This window comes from Vespula pensylvanica, chromosome 1, assembly GCF_014466175.1.
Source record: "Vespula pensylvanica isolate Volc-1 chromosome 1, ASM1446617v1, whole genome shotgun sequence".
NCBI lineage: Eukaryota > Metazoa > Arthropoda > Insecta > Hymenoptera > Vespidae > Vespula > Vespula pensylvanica.
The window spans coordinates 16282317-16301351 of record NC_057685.1 but is presented as its reverse complement, the minus strand read 5'-3'; the positions used below and the strand labels follow the sequence as shown (position 1 = coordinate 16301351).

The following is a 19035-nucleotide window of genomic DNA, read 5'->3' as shown; positions in this document are numbered from 1 at the left end:
GAGAGAGAGAGAGAGAGAGAGAGAGAGAGAGAGCTGGATAGAGAGAGGTTAGAAGAGGGGTGGTAGATTCTCAACTGGGATCTTGAAAGGTGCCAAGAGACATAGAGAACCTATCGTACTTCCTCTTAATTCCTAGTTCAATTTCATCGATTAGCTCGCATATTCTCTTAATGGAATCTTATATGATTGAGTTATCGTAATTATTGATGATTTAAAATTTTATTTGAAATATTTTCTTCGTTTCAAATTGTTGTAATTATTCTTACCTTTTTTCTTTCGTTTTTTTTTTTTTTCTTTTCAATTCAATTCTTCAGATGTTATAAACAATGCGTCTCAAGCAATATAATACTTTTATTCACGATTTGCATATGAAATTTTAAACGATTAACCAATTAGATTATTCGACCTCAAATATCGATCGTTTTGAAAATATAGAAGTTATATTTTAGGATATACGATAAGATGAGAATGAGATATCGGTTGGAATAATTAATAAGAAAAGATCGAAAAGTCTTTAAAGAATGACGCAAGAAACAGTTATCGATGGCCGATTTCTCTTCCGTTCGTTCGTTTTAAAATAAATTTAGAATCGTCAAGGAAAATTCATAAGTTCGCTGAGCGAAATTCGTTGCTGAATGCTGAAACGGTTGGGATATTTTTTAATTACCGAGACAATAAATCCGTCGACGAATCGATCGTTGGCAAACTCGTTAACGATCTTTTCTTGGATGTCACTTCTTCGAAGACGATGAAAAAATTAATTTCAGATGAAAATTAGCGGTAGTCCGAGAAAAATCGGGAAGTTTTAAGTTAGAAAGAAGGCGAATTTGTCTTATTCTTTCGAAACGAAGTTATCCCAACTTGTAATTCGCGTATACGTAGGAGGTGATAAAAGGGGTGGATTGAAGAGAGAGAGAGAGAAACAAACAGAGAGACAGACAGACAGAGAGGGAGAGAGAGAGAGAGAGAGAAAGAGAGAGAGAGAGAGTGATATCAATTCGCGAATTCAGCCAAGTTCACAAATTAACCCAACTTAGTTTCGAACCCATAGATTACATTATAAAGTTCGCAACGTTCTGCATACTATTTCTTAGTTCTCTTTGAAATTAATTTCATATTAGGAAGTGTTATATATCAAAGGAAATGAAATACGACATCAATTCGCACACGTCTAAATTAATACATAGTGAGATACATATAGAAAGAAACAGGTACCTTCTTTTGCATAAAGAGTAGATATTAAGAATTTTTTTTCTCATTATAGTACAATTTTTGCATTAAGATTAAATAAGAAAATTGTCCAATTAATCTTCGTTCTCTTACTCTGGAGAGAAGGAAGAAAAGAAATTATTATTATTATGAAAGAATGGAACGATCGATTTCTCGATAAGACAGACACACGATGAAACGTGAAGTTCGATGCGATGGTCGATCCTATTGGGAAGGGAAAAAATTCAATATTTCGACGAGACAAAAAGGGTGGTGGTTGTTACGTTGGAGAGGTTAATTTCCATAACGTTCGCAGAGCCGGCAGGTTGGCAACTGACCAATGTTGACCGCTTGAAAAAAGGAATCGATATGCTTGATACAGTTTGAGCGAGCAAACAAAATTGTCCAGAGGGACGAGCTCGTTAGGATTCTCGAATAATTTACTTTAAAAAAAGAAATGAAAGGAAGGGAGATAAAGAAGGAGGAAGAGTTAGGAGAGAAAGAGTGTGTGTGAGAGAGAGAGAGAGAGAGAGAGAGAGAGAAACAGAAAGATAGATAGAGAAGAAATGGTAGCAGCTGGGGTTTTGTCCCGCGGACATACTTGAAAGAGTGGCCGAGACAAAGGATATCGGTGATCCAATAGAGTCCTTCTGCTCACCAATCTGTACGATGTAACTGCATTGTGTCTCGTGAAATCAACAAGATTATCCTTTGACGGAACCGAGCCATCTGTGCGGCGGTGGTCGAGTATACGACAAAGTCCGACTATATATAGTATCTTATGCCGATATCAAGGAGCTTTCGGGCAAGATACTACGGATTTATCGTCGCGAGCGAACGTGATAGGATGAACATTAGCAAGATTACACGCGAGACCCGTCGGAATAACGTCGCTGACAAAGTAGCACCTGCCCATCCCTTACTAACTGTTCTCGATGAGCTGATAAATGTCTCGGTGATCAATATATATATATATATATATATATATATATATATATATATATATGCAGTATATACACATTGAAAACAAAACGATCGTCAAACGATCGACTTCGATTTATTATACATTTATGTCAAGTAAAAGAATGATTGTTAAGTAGAACGAAAGGAACGTTGATATACTCGTACATGTACTTTTGTACGTGTACATTGGTCCATTAAATTCTTAGAAAGAGAAAAGATTCACCAACCGACCTATATAATTTCTCGGAAAACAACTGTACGGCGCCTTGTAGTCGTAAAATAACTTTTTTTATTCTGGTTACACTGCACGCCCCAAGCACCTGCATAAAATTCTACAAGAGAATTCTAGAAGATGTTCAAGGAGGTCATTGACAGTGGTATTATTCTTTTATGATATAATAACTTACTACGTTAGATATCTTGAGAAATTAAAAAAAAAGTAATGTAAAAGTTTATTACGATTTGGTTACCGTTTGTAAGTAATGCGAGATAAAAAAAAAGTAAAATTATGAAATATATAATAGCGTTAATAATGAAAATTTTCAAATAATCAATTTCAAAATTGTTCCCTCGTCGATCGCCATGTCGAAACTTCATGGGAAATATTTAGAAAAGATGTCGAAGTTCTTTTATGCTCTATGTTCTTCTCTTTTAAGAGATGTCTTTGGAATGAATGAGTGATCTTAAAAGTTACAGTTAAGAACGCTATTCTACTATACGTGTTTCAAGTAAGGGAATAAAAGATGATATGTCGTTAAATTTTCACGTATTACGAACGCTCGTCTCTTGAAAATAAATGAGAATTATTAACGAGTGTATAGCGGAGATTGCACGTTCGTTACTCGCTCGTAATCTCGTCTACTCGACATTTCAAGCTCTATACGAGATAGATAGATAGATAGAGAAAGAGAGAGAGAGAGAGAGAGAGAGAGAGAGAGAGAGAGAGAGAGAGAGAATTACTGACCCACCAAAGAGATGGAACCCTACAATTGGGACAAATGGTAGGTTTACGGTAACACTTTCGCGTGCTAAATTACGATTCCAGTTTCCAGTTTCCAGTATCCACTAGAGAGGTCTTCTATGATCCGTATAAAGTTAACGTATAATGTAAGAACACCAAAATTATATATCTTCGACGTTATCCGATAACAAGATTCAAAACAAGTAGCTAAATCTTTATTATTTTCTCGTGGATAATTTCATCCTTTATCTAAAAACAAATTTTCTGATTCGATCATATTCTTCGTTCGAAATTTACTCGTTCAACTGCTTTCTTTATCTTTATCTACTTCTCTCGCTCTCTCTCTCTTTCTCTCTCTCTTTCTCTCTCTCTCTCTCTCTCTTTCTCTGATGTCTAGTAGTAATTCACTTGATATCGGTAATCACATTTAAATCTAGTCCCACTGTCCTCGAGGAGAATCTCGCTGTTAGAGATAAGTATACATCTGTCGCTGTGTAACAGCCTCGATAGGAAGGGCCCTAGAACACGTCCGTCATATGTAATAACGCGAGATAACGAAAGATAATGTAAGGTTTATAGCGGCACGTTTCTCCGAGCTGTCTCCGGGATGCAGTACAATCGCAGGAAGGTAAGCCTTACTACACCGTTATTCGTTTTCGTACGCTATGAACGATGATGAACGATGAAAAGAAATATAAGAAAGAAATTTAATGACATTTCTTATCTTTCATGAAGAATTATTACCTGCTTCAGTATGCACCGATTCTGTACTCCGGTGTGATTCGTACGACGTGACTTGACCGTCTTCTCTTCTTCGTCCTTGCGTACTCGCTTAACGTGGCACACTACACTGAAATCAGAATAAGAAGAGAGACTATGAAGATTACGAGTGCGATGTCGTAACGAAAGAGCAGTAAAATGTGTAATTATAAGTGAAGGGGCTCGTGGTACACGATGCACCTAAAACACTCCTCTCTCTCCTCCTTCTCTACCTTCTCTCGAGTACTTTAGATATAAAGGCAATCTCACTGTCAACGGGGAGCTTGTATTATGCGCGTTATATCGTTCACCGGTACTATGTTCTTCTATTCGCTGCCGACGTAAGCGGTGATGTAAGTTAATATAGTCGACGATTCTCTATGTTGATGTTGTATAGGGATCTAGGTGGGTTGCCATTGAACGTTCTAACGAGTTACGAGCGCACCGATGAATAAGATCTATTGAGAAGGACACAAAAAGCGAATGCAAGTGGGAACGACGTAGTCGCTCACTTAAACTTTTCTAAGCCGACCTTTAAAACGACGAAGTAGTCCCTCTGATATAATACGTTTCTCTTTGCTCCCTTTGTTAATGACGTTATTTATTCTCGAAATAACGAACGAAAAAACGGGGGAAAAGATATATAATGCCCTACCTGTTTTGTTTTATACGACATCGTTGATATGAAAAATAAATTTGTTGACATTTTGTAGGTGAGAAATGTTGGAAAACGTGGATGACCTATTTATCGGAAAAATGGCCTGTTTCGTTGGCGCTTAAAAGATAATAAAACAGAATGGACAATGGCCAGTGGTATCACACCATTTACGAACGAACGCGAGCGAACCACGCGATTAAACTCAAACGCACCGTATAAACACACGCGACGCGGCCAATCGTATTCGTACGGCAGCGGTATACACTGAAGTTATTACAGGAAGCAAGAATGATCGTCCCATCCTGTCTATATAACTATCCTCTAGGCACGGATAGTTAACCGTATAGCGGGGCTCGTTTTAGTTCCGATTGTTGGACAAGCTTTTTGAATTAATGTTTTGTTCATTTTTTTATACGATCAACTTTACGAATTATATAAAGTATTACATTACTAAATTATTCCTCGTTATGTATAAAATTAATTTCGTCGATTCTTCCGACAAAGAAGAGAAGGAAAAAAGACAAAAAAGAAAATATCGTGTGTCTCTTGTTTCGAGGTTTGTCCAACCTGACAATAAAAAAAAAAAAAAAAGAAAAGAAAAAAGGAAAAAGGAAAAAGAAAAGAGGAAACAATGAAACGGAATTAAAAAAAAATCTACGCAAGTCGATGGTTTCGTTAACGCTCATACCAAACGAGCTCTCCTCGCTGAGTTTACGCTCGGCTCGCCTACAATTTGCCGCTCTTTAGCCTGATCCACTGTATAGAGATGGCAAGATAACGACACCTGCGCTCGCTATTCGCTGGCACATCGCCAAAGCGAATTGTTATGGCGCGCCGGCAAAAGCTATGCTTTCGAGCACGCTACGAGTTTGCAGCCGCGTGATCGAGTTGTCGTCAATTTGCCGACAAATTTCGCTTCTGCTTTCTCTACGTAGAATACACATACACACACACACACACATACCCACAAATGTATATATACATACGTACATAGTATATGTAAATACGTTAACAAGTATTATATCTACTAATACTGGGTACTAAATACTGGGTATCCTAAAAGAATATAGAAACCTTCGGCGAATAAATTTCGAAGTTAATTCTTAATACAAAGTATATCAGCCTAACTTTGACTTCGATTCCTTTTCTCTTCCGTTCACTATGACTTCGACTTTCCAAGCTGCTTCAAATTGAATAACCGTGAGAAAACGGCTTGCAATCGGTATAATAGGATTATCAACGACGGGTCTTCGAAATGTTATTCGGCTCGATTAGTTCCGGATTAGGGCTTATAATCCTGCGACGTCTCGAATGGCCTAACGAAAGGGAAGACCAACTCGTAATGTTCCTCGTAGGTGAATCAAGAGATATGTATGTATCAGTAAGTCGTAAGATGAGATTATATACAGGAGACCCTTTGGAAAAAAAAAAAAGAAAAAGGAAATAACTAATTTACTTGTGCAAATGAACGTCTAAGGATCAAAATAATATCAGATAAATACAAAACGATTTTTGTTCCATTCGAACAATAAAAAAAAAAAATAAAATAAAAAAAAAGAAAGACAGAAAAGAAAAAGAAATATATGTGTGCTTAACCATTAAAATCTAAATCGTAAAGAAATTAGGAATGATACGGATTAATCCGATTCACTTTTGTAACAATGTACATATCAAAGGCGTGTCCCATGGGAGACACGTTTAATGTGACCCTTAGAGTCTCGTTACTAGCACAGAAGCGGCAGAATCGGTATCGGGAGCCCCCACCTTGGATTCCCCTACCACATTTAGCCATTGTACCGACTGTAATGCACGTTCCCTTTCCCCCGTTGCATTCGCTAAGAGATAAGGATAGTAGATGGGACATGGAGACAGAAACGCACGCCTAATCGCACATAGGAACAATGGACTCGCATCGTCATCACAGTGTGCGACTATTGCAGAAATTGCTATGGCAAGCAGGGCCGATTGAAGATCCGATAACGATTCGGGGATGTGCGGAGATGGTGAATGAGGGTGAACGAGCTATCCTTCCTTGCCTTCCTGATGTCTCAAGCATCGACGCGCGCTAATTAGGCGACTAGATGGTGCTTCAGGACGAAAAGCGGTATTAACGAGTCTCATCGATCCGCCACTAGCGACGTTCACTTTCTTTCTCTCTCTCTCTCTCTCTCTTTCTCTCTCTCTCTCTCTCTCTCTCTCTCTCCCTCTCTTATCGTTCAAGAGATTTTGACTGGAACCCACTTCGAGTTACTCGACTTCCGATAATCAGAATGGCTTATAAAAAAAAGATCCAAAAGAAAATATCGTTCATGATTGAATCCGATTGGAAAATGAAGAATAAAATAACTAAAATGAAATCTGTAAGTCGTCTCTATCGTAATCCGTTCAGCTGGTCTATCGGAAAAGCAACGAGACTGATTAAATTAAAGACGACGTATTGTTAAAAATATCGATATGTTTTTCTCCTTCTTTCTTTTTCCTTTCTTTTTTGCTTCTTCCTTTTTTCGTTTCTTTTCTTGTTTTTAATGTCTCGCGTCTATCCATTCATCTTTTCTATCTAATTCTATTACACGTAAGTATATAATCATTTTCAACGTTGATTTCATTATTTTCTCGACAATTTTGGACGTCAAGGAGAAACCATACACTTTGCTCCGAATCTCTTCTGGGGCAAGTTAGCCTTTTAGAAAGGGCAAACGACACCCCTGTTGGTAGTAATAATAATTGTCGCACGGCGAAAGGGGTGGCCGGCTTGCTCGACTGTTTGGATATCCAGCTTGCCGTTATTAATGGGGAACGAAACAATTTCGTAACGCAACCCGGCTTATTATAATCCTCGCTTTATATATATCTTCGCGCTATTTCGTCCCCTTTGCCTCTCCTACGATAAGCACGCACCCATTCGCATTGTGTCTCTCTTTACCTCTCTCTGTATCTGTCTTTCATCCAGCTTCTCCTTTGTTTCTCTCTCTCTTTCTCTCCCCTCTCTTTCTCGCTCTTTCTCTTTCTCTCTCTTTCTGTGTTGTCCCTTCTGTTTTATACGTCATGGATATACATAACTACTTGTACGATAACATTCACCCTTTAATACTATGGATTATTATAGTTTGCTTGTCTTGCAAATCGAAGGGTCATCTTCCTGGGAAAGCAAATTCCCCTTTGTTTTTTCTTTTTTCTCTTTTAACTATAATACTATACTTTCTAATGCACATACGTATCCATAACATATCAAATATTTTTTCTTTTTATTTTTCTTTTTGTTTTCTTCTCTTCTATTTCCCTCGCGGAAGACTTATTCCGCTATCGTTAATAACGAAACGAGAACATTTTCTTAATGGGAGGAAAATAAATATATGATAGATATTACCTGAATTTTAAAACGGGAATGGTTTCAAGTCGATTCGTTCAACTGAGAACATATAAATACACCCTTTCGCGCACGATGATTTTCATTTATCGTATTCGAACAAGAAGAGAGAAAAGCTCTTGGTACTTGCAACTTCGTTCGGTGTACAGAAGCGAGGGGTGGAAAGGGAATCATTAATTATAGATATTAAAGGTTGCCGCGGGCGGATGCGTCTGTTTCCCATCTCTCTCTCTCTCTCTCTCTCTCTCTCTCTCTCTCTCTCTCTCTCTCTCTCTCTCTCTCTCTCTCTCTCTCTCTCTCTCTTTCTCCATCCTCACAGAAAATTAGTCCGGTCCAAATGACAGAGGTTCTTTTCCAAGTCAGCGAGCTGATAAATGTGTGGCTTCCTAGTGCAGAAAGTGCGCTCAAAAATGTATTCATCCCATTAATTTAATTAACTCTCGGTCTAACCTCATATCGATTTAAATTTTCAAAAGGAAAAGAAGCGGAAATCGTCGATTTGTCGATAGGTCACGTGCAATCACATGCAATTTGCTTTCGTTATTTACGTTGTAAATCTCTCGACTACTCTTTGATTTAATCGACGTTTGTTCCTTTTCTTTTGTTTAATCGACATTTCGTTTCTCTTCGATTACGTTGACCATTCGTTTGGATTAATCAATGAAACCATTCAAAGGATATTATTAGTTACTTTACCCTCGATCTTGATTTTATTTGAAAGAGTTATTCGGTCGCTTTGACGATCGATCCAGTTGCATTTTTATCGAAAATTGCCTTGAATATGTTTGTTTAATTAGAATATGAAGAGAAATAATCATTATACGTATAATTTAATTCGCTTTTCTTTTCTTTTCTATGACGCAAGATACCATAAAGTAGAAAATTTTATTGGATTAACAAGTGAAGATGTCCGTCGTTAGTTTGAGGAAGCTCCTGAACCATATAATCGATATCTTCGCCAAACTTCCTTCAGACTGTTTACGAAGTAGACACAAAGGTCAGATTAGAATTGGAAAGTAGAACGGTTTGGAGAGAGTAGGAAGCCGATAGAAGGCAAGACGAGACGCCAGTTAGCTGAATCCGCGAAGAACTTGCTACAAGATTCGAAGTCAGTTGAGGTTGCTGAGAAACTCGGAAGACGCAGACTCCACGATTTCATCTAACCTAATAGATATTTACAGCGATGAAGACGTTTTTAGGGCGAGTTCGCTATTTTTTAAAAGAGATCCTATTAAAAAAGATCCTACCTTTATCGGAGCTTTTACGTAGAAACATGCATTACCCGAATAAATACTATCATAAATAGATCTCTTGGAACGGTTCAGAATCATTTTTGTTTAGAACTTTTAAACATTCTCAGCTTCGAACTCCGTTTGATAAAACAATAACCCGCACGTTATCCGATTGAAAATAATCGAGACGCTATGGTGAAAAATAGCAGAGAATAAAGAAGATAGAAGTTGTGGTCTTCCAAAGGTTTTCGCGGCCTGAAAGCGAGAAAGTCACCGTCGTGAATCGGACCTTGGCTTAGCAGGGTGTTCCATCGAGCAGGTACAGAGGATTTACCAGGGCCGAGTTGGGAGCTACCACCGGCAGAAGCTGCTCCGGCTTTTGGAGGGCGATTATACGGAAGGCCACAAGGGAGACGAGAAGGGGTAGACCGATCTAAAGCTGTACATTTTCTCTGTCTCTCTTGAACATCCAAACCGATCCCGAACACCCTGGTTCCAACATCGAATCCCACGGGATAAAACCGAGTCTCTGCTGCGGCCACTACCCTCTCCTCATCTCTCTTTCTCTCTCCCCTTTCTCCTTCTCCTTCTCTTTCTCTATCTTACACTTAGCCTCTCCTTTTCGAGCAGCCGGTACACGTACGTGCGGCCAGCGGCAAGTGGTTACTCCCGCTTGCGGAAGGAACAGCAGACCAGCCCGGTGGCGTCGACCTTTGTACCGAAGAGGCAACACATCCAAGTAACAGTAGCGGCACACCTTCGCAAGTCCTTTCGCGCGTAACGCTAGACACCCCTAACATCCACGAACAAACGCCCGGGGCTCGCTGCTTCCTGAATACTTTATTTGCTCGCCACCGCCGTCTCCTTCCAACCACTCCTTCTACTTCTTCTTCTACTTTCGTCTTACCACCTTCTGATCTTCCTTTCTACGCTTTCCTGTCTTTCTCTTTCTTTCTCTCTCTCTCTCTCTCCCTCTCTTTCTCTTTGTCTTTGTCTATCTCTTTTTCTCGACCAAGTCTTCTCTCCCTTTGATGCCTCCTTTTTTTCTTTCCTTTCTACTTTTTCTCATTTCATCCAATACCGTGCTTTTCTCGTTACACTCGTACGTACACATCTCACCTGTTGTCCTTCTTCCTTCTTTCGTTCTTTCTAACAGACACTACGTCTCTCCTCATTCTTTAAACATGGAAATGTCGTTGCACCTTTCGATGACATCGTACTTTTCTTCGTCTCTTCTTATCCACAGGTATACTAAATGTTCCCTCCGTTTCCTACACTTTCTTTGATACAAAGACTAGATAGAAACACAGCTTCCTTTTATTTCGTCTTCTCTCTTACTCTATTACTACCCGTTTTTCTTTCTTTATCTCTTTCTTTCTTTCGACGACTTCTCCGAACCCTAAAAGCTCGATGTTTCATCCTTCTTCTATCCAACATATAAAACCCAGGCAACCTTCTTCGACGTTTCTCCTCCACCTACTCTTCTTTAATCGCACGAATTTATCTCCGTTAGGACGTACCCGGAAGAATTCTATACCGTTTCCATCCATCCTTCGCACCTACGATCGCGAACAACGGCGAATCTTTCCGAACGTTTTCTACCTAGCAGTAAATAACATACGCAGTGCGCGTGTTCCTTTTCTCGCAAAATGTCGAGCTAACGATCGGCCGTTATACCCTCTATTCCTTTCTCCTCGTTTACCTTCTCCTCGCTCTTTACTCCTTGCTTCTCGTTTTACATCTCTTCGTACAACTTCGTCGTCGTTGACGTGCACGATCGTTCGTTTACTATTCTCGCGATAATCTTCCTAGCTTTACGAGTGAACGGCCAGCTCGATTCGCTTTAATTATTCGTGAGATAAATCGAGCCATCGCGAAAAGGATTGCAGCTCATTCCCATTTTCTCTCTTTCTCTCTTCTTCTATTTCTTTCTTTTCTTTCTTTCTCTAGCTCGCTTTATTTCGGAACTTTCGAAAACTCAACGCTGGGAGTTCTCCCAACCATCGGTGGATGAACGTGCCGTTAAACGTTCTCGTTTATATACGAACTTTCACGATCTTCTTTTTCTCTACGTCATTATCTCCCTTCTCTTTCTTCTTCTTTTTCTTCATTTTATTCTTCTTTTTCTTTTTCTTCTTCTTTTTTTTCTTTTCCTTCTTCTACTTCTTCTTCTTCTTCTTCTTCTTCTTCTTCTTCTTCTTCTTCTTCTTCTTCTTCTTCTTCTACTACCACTTTTTCTTATCCGCTTGTTCTATCTCGAATTTTTTCCTTCGCACGCATATACATACGTTACCTACGTATATCGCGAGAGACTAGAATTTGAAAATTTTTCCCCGATAAAACCACAAGTTTTATCGGTATCGCTCTCCTACTCGGAAAAACAACGAGAAACATTTATTTCCGACGTAGTGGAAAATGCTATCAGAAACTTTCAGAAAAACTCTCGTTTGTTAAGATTTGCATCGTAAAATCGAACGATACGTTTAAATTATTTCAAATATTATTTTCAATGATCATTTATTACCCCATGCTTTTTATATTTCTCTCGTAATAAAATGTAACGAAACGAACGATTACTATTCTTAATTAACAGCAATTCGGCAATAATGTGTAGACACAGGGTAATTCTATTATCAATTACGAAACGACTGGAAACCGTACGGAAATACTTTAACGAGAGGACCGATCGGCCATGGTGGGCAAACGTCCGAAATATCGATTATGCGAAAGCGTGGCCCAGGAGCAGAGGCTATTTGTATGCGCGGAGTACCACAGGATTAGAGTCTTGGGCAAGGACGGTGTACTAGACGGAATGTTAGACCGCAGAGAGGCTTCGACTACGATAGTGGAATCGTCTTTCCAATGGAAACAATTGAAAAAGCGAATATATTCAACTGGATGCATCTATACCGAATGAAAAATGTATTTCTTTTAAAATATTCCTTTCGATCGGAAGAGTATAAATGAAAAAAAAAAAAAAATGAAAGAGAGAAAGAAAGAAAAAAATAAAATTGATCGCAACGATCGAATTAAGCTCGATTTCCTATAATATAATATATTCTCATTCTTGTAAATGGTAAAAGATAAATGCATTTTTTCAATTTTCTCTTTTCTATAGATATGTACGTATGTACCTACAAGTATATATTCCATAAAAAGTCCGAGCGTATCATAGAGAAAAGGGAAAAAGGAAAGATATTGTTATTTCTCAACGAATCGTTGTAATTTCATTAGTCGAACGAACCATCGAAAGTGCTCGGTGGAAAACGTGAGAGCTTGCAAGCTTGTACAGAACGAAATGAGATTACGTAGGATGCATATCGTCCCCTTTTGGTTTAGCCACCGGACTTCTTCGTTAATTTTGTATCGACCTTTCGTGGGACAATGCCGAAGTGATAGATAGAATGAGAGAGAGAGAGAGAAATATATATATATATACATGTATATATATAGAGAGAGAGTATAGCGCGAAACGCGTACGTTTCCGGCACCTAATCCTCGACAAGGACGATCGGTGATTTCATAGGGAATTAATCGAGAGGTGGGGGTAAATTCGCGTGTGCTGGTATTAAAGGATTTCCCAACGGTTGCTGATAATTCGATTGTACTCCCTACTTCTCTCTTCACTACACGTATACAACAACGCCTATTCGATGCTATTTCGAACGAAACGCCCGTACGAAATGAATCACATCCGTGCTAGGATTCTACTCTCTGGTTACTGGAGCACGGCGAAAACAATAAAGCCCGTCGAAGATTTTGAAATACGACGGATGAAAGTTAATAACTCAGATTTCTACTACTACTAGTAGTAGTACTAGTAGCAGTAGTAGTAGTGGTAGTACTACTACTACATTCTAACATTCTCTTTCGAATTTCTCTCGAAATGAGAATCAAATGTTAAGGAGAAACTTCCGAATTGAATTTTCTCGTTAATATCGTAAACATGCATTTATTTAACTACTGCATTTTCTGACAACCTATTTATAAAGTAATAAAATAAATATAACATCGTTTTAACGTTTTTATATCTTATACACATTTTCGTCTATCATAAATCGCAAATATTATCATATCAGAAATGATATAAAAGCATAGAGAGATGAAATTTACATTCGTTTCATTTCTCGCATCGATTTCCTCATTTTGACTAGGAAAACGCCAACTTCGTTTTCTGTGATTCATTAAGTCGATTAAACGAACCGAATATTTGAGAGAAACCTAGTTTCAATGGAACATGAAAATTTTCTTTGCTATAACTTCTGATACAGATTTTACTTGAGTCGTAATGTAAAGCAATCCGAAGAAAGTCGAACGAGCAACTAAATCTTGCGGATTAAACTTCCGGAGGAAGGAGGAGAAGCTGATAAAACCGCTTACACGTTCTAGACCGACTAAACTTACCCTTTCATTTCCGATCGTAGGAGAATCGATAATCGTTAAGTCGTACCTATACGATATTCCACTATAACATGCCATAACGAATACCATAGACATTAATATGAATTCTGCAAGAATGTTTCTTACATCAAATTTTCACTAGATATATCATATTTAATTCTGTAAATTTAATGATAGTAGAACTTATTAATTCACGAGAACAAACATTCTGTATCACTAGTTCTACTAAAACATTCAATTCACTTTGGAATGATATAAGATTTTAAATAAATCCATTTTGCTCTATGCGACTTCCTAAAATATATAGATAGATATATAAAAGAAGAATCACATTTAAATGAAAGCATCACGTCGATCCTTTTATCTCATTCATCTTTGAATGAATGGATAGCGAACATAAAGAGAGGGAGAGAGAGAGATAGACAGAAAGGGAGAGAGTATCCTGGAAAGAGGAATCCTTTTCTTTCTTTCTTTCTTTGAATTCGTCGTCTCTGAGAGGAAATTAATTACCGATCGAAGACGAGCCGCTTTCGAAAAAAATCCATTGAAAATGGGATCGCTCGTGCGTTCGCGTTTTCGTCGAGATAACGAAAGCAAAGTGAACTGGAATATCGTCGAGTGGAAAAAAGGCCCCCCTCTTTATTTTCTTCTCTCTCTCTCTCTCTCTCTCTCTCTCTCTCTCTCTCTCTCTCTCTTCGATATTCGAACGTGTCGGTGCGCGATTCCCACGGGATAAGACGATTACCGTCTATTTTTTCAGCTAAATTTATGCCATCAACGAGCAGCCGTCGCCGAGAGCGACAATATTATCGTTACCCTGCCGGAAAAAGCAATTATCGACCTTGCGACTTTCGCGTGGCACTTTCATCTCTCTCTTTCTTCCTCTCTCTCTCTCTCTCTCTCTCTCTCTCTCTCTACCTTTCTCTCTCTCTTTCTCTCTTTCTCTCTTTTCCCTCTCTTTCTTTTTCTAGCAAAGCGAAGCGCGACGGAGCACAAAGAGCACGAAATTCATTACGGATTTTCGGCATAATCCAACGAGGAACGACTTAATACCGCGACGAGATACCGCCTATCCGAAACGCTTGTGCGAGTTTAAGGACGAATGCGTCCACCATTCCGCGATAAAACGTTTTTATTCGTTCATAGTTTTTATTCCGGGTTTCCAACCAACACGATCTATATTCAAGTATCTATTTTCAAAAAAGGAGCAATTTATAAAAGATAAATTTTCGATCGCAGGAATTTACAAAAAGGAAAGCAAAAAGAAACAAAAGAAAGAAAGGAAGAGTCGTGTCGATAACGTCGAATTTTTCATCCAATGGGTTATTATAAAATCAAGATATTTACATAAAAGGGAATAATTAAAAAGAAGAAAAGAAGCAATAGTTGAAACTCACGTTTATAGATAAACTCACCCTTTCAGTCTTGAAATAGTCGGAATAAGCAATTCGTAATAAAGATTATTCGTCTCAAAGCGAAAGACTCTCCTTTCCGAAATAAAAATAATAATGTTTGTACGGTGACCGTCTAAATAAGAGAAAAAAAGAGAAGAAGCCGTGCCCGAGAGGAATATCCGAAGGCACTCGCGTAATAGGCTTAAGTTATTAAAGGGCAGTGGTAAAGGGAAATATACAGGGGCTCGACAGGTGCGAGTACCGCGAATTGTCGCTCTCTTGCAGCCGTACAACCTGGAAAGATATTCTTTATTCAGTGAATTTAGCTTTTAACCTCGCGACGAACAGGAAGAAATAGAAAGAGAGAGAAACAGAGAGACAGAGACGGAGACAGAGAGAAAGAGAGAGAGAGATAGAGAGAAGGAAAGAAAGTGACTTTCGAGCGGTTACCGACAATTTAATTTACGATTTATTATTCACGTCACGTTCGACATAGAAAAAAAAAAAAAAGGGAAGAGAAATCTCGTCGACCGATCGATAATCATTTTTATCATTTTTCTCGTTTAAGTACAGAGAAAAACCGGGAAATAGCGTGAACGCGCGCACGCGTGCTCGTCCCACGAATTAATATAATATTATCGGTGCTCGAGAATTCAAATTCGACGAGCGGGTTCCGATCGAATGAAATGTAATTCTCGGAGATATAGCAATCAGCGCTAATGGCATTGAATTCGCGCGTCGAGATCGCCGTATGGTGAAATAAAGGGAGTAAATAAAAAACGGGCTTGGAACACACAAAAAAAAGAGAGAAAGAGAAAAGAGAGAGAGAGGAGAGAGGAGAGAGAAGGAAAATAAAAAATAAAAAATAAAAAAAAATCCACACATACTATAGCAGAAAATCGATCGAGGCAATCATATTCGACGAACAAACATCTCGATGCGGTTGACCGTTTAATTACTTTTTCACGGTTTTTTACATTCTAGCAAAAAATTACTCGCGGCCATTCGTCATCGTTTCGAAAGGGTATTCGGCTAGGTGTGGCCGCTTCCGCAACTGTATGAACAATTTTCCGCGATACCAACGGATTACGTTTTCACGATTCGTCCTTTCACAGAAGCTCCGGAGCTTTCTATAAACCTGCGGTTATCGAACGCTTCTTCCAAAAAGGTTTCGATTCGTAGCGCAAAGTTAACGTTAAAAAAGGAATGATACAAAGAATGAAAAAAGAGGAATAATCCTTTTATCGATGGTTATGAATGAATCAAAGCAATATATGTATGTGTATATATATATATATATATATATATATATATATATATATATATATATATATGATATGTACAATGGTGAAGAATAACTGCATTCATATGCTTCATCTCGTTATGAATACTTTCGAAAAAAGTTGTTCTATTTCCACGCACACATTTATAAATGGAATATTTATAAACTATCAGACTTGAATATCTCTGTCATTGATGAATGAAATTAGAAAAGTCATTAGGAGAGAATCTCGAAATGATTATTCTTTCTATCGTTGTATTTTTATCTATTCGAGCACTCAAATTTTTTCCCAAAATATTTTCACGTATCCATATCCGTAAAAAAAAAATACGATATTTGAGTGTTTCTATTTAAATGCCCTATCCTCTCTATTCGTATAAATATATACGTGTATATAGCTATGATCGCTTCGGAAACGGAATGCATACATACACATTCACACTCATAGCTTTTAAGAATATTAATATCGACGTCTATCGAAAATCGCTACATATCTACCTCTTCTCGTACGACCCAATACAATATACCTGGTACCAACTATGATATAGAAGAGATATCTATCGTACATCATTTCCCGCATTTCCTACGCTAAAATCAAACGGTGGAAATCAAGTTACGGTCGAAACGAAGTTCCCTCGCTACCCTCTTTTCCGATAGGATCGCGGCAACTGATCGAGGCTGATCGACGTTTCCTATAACCACTGTGGTAAAAGCAGATATCCAATAAAAGACAGCGTTCATCATGTTTAGTCATTGCGACAGTGAATGAGAAGCAGAAAGAGGGAGAAAGAGAGAGAGAGAGAGAGAGATACATAAAAAGAAAGACAAAAACTATAAAGTGCTGACTATTTAGAGAATATTATTGAAAGGTATTGATCTCTAGTACGTTACTCTACGTTTAATAAAAATTTTACGCCAAGTTATTCATAGTAACTATTTTCTGACGAGAGAAAATGAAAATTTATCAAAAAAAAAAAAAAGAAAAAGAGGGAAAGAGAAAAAATTTACTTATCGATTTTTTCAAAAGGCAATTAAGCTGATGAAAAATTTATAAGAATTTTAAGTAACGTTATCAGGTAAGAAAAAATTCGGAAAGGGCTTTGGCCGAATTTCAGAAATCGAGGATCGATATATATATGTATTTATATATCCGTGTAACTCTCTATCATAATATATTTCCTTTTTCGATAAAGCCAGGCGAGAAAATGGGATATGCCGAGGACGGATTTTTGGCCCGCTTGACCTCGTATTTTTGGCAAAATTGCTATTCCCGCCGGTGTACGCGTATTTCACTCTCGCGATCATCCTTACTTTTTGTATAATAAAATACATCTCTCTCTCTCTCTCTCTCTCTCTCTCTCTCTCTCTCTCTCTCTCTCTTTATCTCTCGCATACTTCTTTCCTTTTAGATATACGAGAAGATAGAAGTCGTTCGACTATCATCGAGTCCTGTTGGCACGATAAAAAAGATATATTCTATGGAATACATTATACCTTAGAAAAATCGAATGTCAAAAGTTCCGAAAGAACAAGGAAGAGAAAGAGAGAGAAAGAAAGAGAAAGAAAGAGAAAAAGAAAGAAAGAGAGAGAGAGAGAGGATTATCTTTGGTGAAAATTAAAAATCGACGGTGGAAGGTTGAGAAGACGGATCGGCAAAGGGTTGAAAGGAAAAAAGGAAGAAGAAAGAGAAGAGGGTGCTGAATGTGTGTCGGCTAGGATGGATGTTGGCAAAAGGGTGGAAGACTCAAGAAGGTAGGGTCAATGAAAGAGTGTAGTAAGTGGGTGGAGTGAAAACGCGGGATACGATATGAGTGGAATGCTTTACGACCTCATTTTTCAGAAGATCACCTTCTGCAGCTTCCTCCACCATTCGATCGGCTTTCCTCTCTGTCTATGTCTCTCTCTCTTTTTCTCGAAGAAGCAACTTTGGCTGCTTTTATTCTCTCAATTCCTTACTTCCTCTAGTTCACCCCTCGGTAGCAAGCAATCCCTTCCATCGTACATACTAGCCGTGCATACTCGCGTCCTTCCATGTATTTGCATACTGTAGGATCGTTCGCTTGATTTCACGAAGGCTCTTCGATCTTCGAACTGAAATTTAAAGGCTTCCCACTCTACCGCGTGAGCTTTTCCACGCGAGCTTAAAAGCATCATATTTTACGTCTAGCATTCTCGCCGAGACTCCTTCTCTTTCTCTCTCTCTCTTTCTCATTCTATACCGTTAGCTCCCTCTCTTTCTCTATTCCACCCACTCGGTCTCCTTTGTTACTCGAGAGGACGGCCAAACAGCTTGGAAGATTTGCTGGACTCTCTCCCTCTGTCTTCTTCTTCTTCATCTTCTTCTTCTTCTTCTTCTTCTTCTTCTTCTTCTATTTTACCTCCTCCTCTCCCCATTACTTTCATCTTTCTCACGCCCTCATTCCCATCCTTTTTGTGAAACCTATTCATCCTGCGTAGACTACCATTGTCGTAGATATGCACACGTAAATACATAGACACACTCGACTCGTTAGATATCTCGCTACTCGTAAGGCGTAATAGTTTATCGAAGTAATTACTTCACGTCCATTTTATTTTCTTTTCTTTTCGATGGTAGATCTAGCTAGGACAAAGCAGAAAGGAGGAGTCTCTAACTTAAGGACGTTTTTATTGTCATCCTAACTCTGCCAAGAAGTTAGGATTTATCGAAATCCTTCTCAGTACTATATTCCGTCTTTCATTCTTTCTCTTTGTTTCTCTCTCCCTCTATGTCTGTGTCTATCTTTTTATCTCTCTTTCTCTCTCTATGTCTATGTCTATCTTTTTATCT

The 19035-nt window shown here is 38.4% G+C and overlaps 1 protein-coding gene across 3 annotated transcripts in view; it reads right to left on the bottom strand.

Annotated features, from left to right (window-relative positions):
- The window catches only part of LOC122632188, a 235286-nt gene that overhangs the window by 170650 nt on the left and 45601 nt on the right, over positions 1-19035 (bottom strand). For all 3 annotated transcript variants that reach the window (XM_043818728.1, XM_043818738.1, XM_043818748.1), the window contains one exon: positions 3878-3983. The gene's annotated coding sequence lies outside the window, so the exon portion shown is untranslated. The remainder of the gene's footprint in view (positions 1-3877; positions 3984-19035) is intronic.